The sequence below is a fragment of the Lynx canadensis genome, chromosome E1 (genome assembly GCF_007474595.2).
Source record: "Lynx canadensis isolate LIC74 chromosome E1, mLynCan4.pri.v2, whole genome shotgun sequence".
In the NCBI taxonomy this organism is placed as follows: Eukaryota; Metazoa; Chordata; class Mammalia; order Carnivora; family Felidae; genus Lynx; species Lynx canadensis.
In genome coordinates, this window is record NC_044316.2 from 8,698,297 (window position 1) to 8,701,644 (window position 3,348).

Here is a 3,348-nt window from a genome sequence, read left to right on the forward strand (position 1 = left end):
TTACTGGATGAACATAAACCCAGGCCTGAGCTTCAGTCGGGCTCTGAGCGCATCGGATCACAGCAGATCCCCCGTCCCCGTGCACTCCCCGAGGTCCTCTCTTATCTGGCCCCGATAAAGCGCGGGCTCTGAAAATGCGCGGTCACTCGAGAAGGGTGGGGATACCAAAGAGCTTCTAGGAACGAATGACTCAGCCAAGGCTGAAGAGAGCCACATGGTCTAGATGCAAACATTTGCACACACACACACACCTCACCTAAAGCACTTTGGGGATCTTTTCACCGCCTCTGTCGCCGGTGGGGCGAAGTCATAGGCCCGGGATGCCCGCTTGCGGTGTTCTCTCGCACCGTCAGTCCCTGATGGGGATTCCCGTGCCGGATTCCCTGCTCCGGGGAACTTGTCGGCAAGTTCCTCGGTTCCTCCGAGGACCCTTAGCAAAGCCCACGGGTCAAAAGCCCTACCTCAGGGTACCCGTTTTGTTCTCCCTGTCCTAACAGAATGGCCAAGGGGACCACCGTGAAAGTCGTTGTCTCCCGCATAAGGACCTCGGGTCGAGAAAAGAAAACTGTTCGTGCTGTGTTAGTCCCATGCACTGCTACTAAGGTCCCTGATTCTTGAGGTCCATCATTCCAGGCCTCCTATCCCAGGCAGACAGCTCCCAAACTACCCCCAAACATCTGGCTTGCATGTACCTGCATAGCGGGTTTCTGCAGTCACCTCCTTCAGGGCATCTCATCTGCAAGCAACCTGATCTTCAAGACGTGCTCTGGGGCCCCGGCCGAGACACTGCAGAACGTGGGACCCTTTGAGGCCCCTACGGACCCGCCAGAGTGAAAACGACCAGCAGCCCAGGTTAAACCGTTGAAACGGCAACGATAGAACTTGCGAATGGATACATACCATCGCGGTGTGCGGGAGCCCAAGATTTTTGTTCAAAAACAGCTCCCCGGTATGTGTCAGAACGAGGCCTTGGTGACAGAGCAACCCGGAAGGGCCAACGAAATACACAGTCGGGTGTTTCCTAAACCTACTACAGCAGGGAGACCGAGAGAAGCCGCTCCCCTGCCAAACGGAACATTCCAGATGCTGAGGAGATAAACTGGAAGAGGCTGTCGTCTGGGAAACATCAGAGAGAGCTAGTTCCCTCCCGGCGACGGAAGTTCAACACGCTTGGAGGAACTGGAGATGGCCCAGACCCCTCCAGCTTGAACAGGCTGATGAGGTTACACTAGGAAGAATCCCCATTTCCTTCCATGCCCCCCCCCCGCCCCCAACACCAGAAAGGCTTCACGCCTGCTCTCTCTCTCTCAAGTTTTTACGCACAAAGCTTTCCCACCAAGCAATCCGCCGACCCCTGCCAGACCCAGGACCCTGCGTGCTGGTGTGCTGTGAAATCCAGAAGCTCTCCTCCCCCTTTTCGTGCACATTCTGGGGCTTCCTCGGGTTTTAGCAAAAGAGCCTTTTAACGGTGCGACTCATGCGCGCAGGGAGGTCTGGACCAAAGAGCAAATCTAAACAACAGACTCCACAGATCATTCAGGATCCCCTTATCCCTCCCCCAGTGACCAAGGCTTCACTGCTGGGTCCAGCCGGTCTCGTCCGAACACGGCTTCTTCCCTGAAGCCTCCCTCCTCAGTCCCAAACGTGGTCCTAGCCGGTCAAACCCCCACGGCGGCTGGGCCCGTGAACCCCGGCTTGGGCCCGAACACAGACCACCCGCTTCAAAAAAGAATTAGACCTGTTCTTTCTTACAATTGCCTCGGGCTGGGGGGTTGGGGCAGCGTGTCTGGGCTGTAGTCACAGACACAAGCAGTTTTCATGACGACCTAAGGTGTCACTGTCTTTCCGCTCGTGCTTGTGTTGTTACAACGGGCTGAGAATTACCTTAATCTAAACGATGTTATCTGTCTAAAAAAGAAAGAAAACCATTTTAATTTAGAGAGCATACAGACATGTTTGTAAAAAGTGTTAAAGACCTAGAAAGCTTTGTCTCAAACCGTAACCGCTCGGCCCTCAAAGGGATTGGAAGAAATAATCCCAAATCTCCATCAACTCTCACGTTCCATGTTAGACATTTGGTGGGACTAGCTTCGTTCACGAGGACCCGAGAGACATCCCTGGTGCTCCCAGGATAGGTAAATATGCTCCCAAAGACACTCCGGATATGTTCTGGCTATAAATTCCCGTCAAAGGATAGAAGAAAGAGTAAGTCTCGTTGGAGAAATGTATCACCTGCCTCCACATCTATAAATGACCCGTGGATACAAAATGCAGTCATTCAGCTGGAAACCACCTATATTTGTGCAAGAGTTCGTTCTGGCCAAGGTCGGATACCCCAGGAATCGGTCCGGAGCTCCTCATTTGTGCAGCTCTCCCAACACTACTCACGGCAGCCAGAGGTGAGTGCCGACGTTTCTGCACGATTCGTGTATGCAGAGAGTGGCCACGTGGATGGCAAATCCAGCTTCTTCGAATGGCCCTCATAGCGACTTGCACATCACGTCCTCTACGCCTCTGCGGAGGGAAGCGAGGTGGGTGTTCATTGCTTCACAGATATGACTATAGAGGTCAAAGAAGAGACGAGCGATCAGTGGAGCCCTGCTCAATAGACAAACCCCAAAGGTAAGATCAGCTAGGTCTCCCTCTCTTGACAAGATCCCCCTTGAATCTAAAGACAAGGCCTGACTGCTTCGAGACTCAGTTGAACATCAGTTGCCCTGGGGCCTCTTGGGAACTGCTCAAAGCACGGGGCGGGGGGGGGGGGGGGGGGGACCAATTTTAAGTGTGGTCTGACAAATGACAGCTGAAGTCCGGCCAGGAATTTCTCCCCTGCCAGCTCGACTCCACAAGGCAAGCCTTGGAGAAATACGGGAGAGAAAACTCCTCCATGGTTCAACAGGGGACACTCACGTCCCCACGGCCACTTTGTACACCCTCCGAGGAAAACAATCCCAATGCCAAGTTCGGGGGGCCAAGTGCAGCAAGGCGGAATCACTCAGAACCCCGCCATGCTAGTTTTGAAGCTAACATTCTCTTGGCCTCGAGTCTGTCCTTTTATACTTTGCTGAGAGATGCTGGGGTTGGGATTCTGCAGACCGCACGCCCGCTCTCTTCTCTGATAGGCTCTGCCCATCGGGGGGACTGGGGAGAGGGGGCACGAAGCTGGAAAAGGAGGGAGAAGCTCTCTCCGGGTCTTCTTCCTGTTTACCTCTATTGGCTTCCTGTCCCTGTTTCCACTCACAGTGCTTCTTGTTCACTCAGGCAGGGTCAATCCCTTCCAGAAGCACTGGACTCCGGCGTTTTGGTTTTCTCAGCAACCACGGAGCCCGCCTCAGCCAGAGACCTTCT

The 3,348-nt window shown here is 54.0% G+C and overlaps 1 long non-coding RNA gene across 1 annotated transcript; it reads right to left on the reverse strand.

Annotated features, from left to right (window-relative positions):
• Positions 1–1,905: 1,905 nt before the first annotated feature.
• Positions 1,906–3,342, reverse strand: LOC115501559. The gene is made up of 2 exons (XR_003964835.1): positions 3,209–3,342; positions 1,906–2,559 (listed from the first exon to the last, which is right to left on the reverse strand). It is a non-coding gene; the product is annotated as an uncharacterized LOC115501559 (long non-coding RNA).
• Positions 3,343–3,348: the final 6 nt, after the last annotated feature.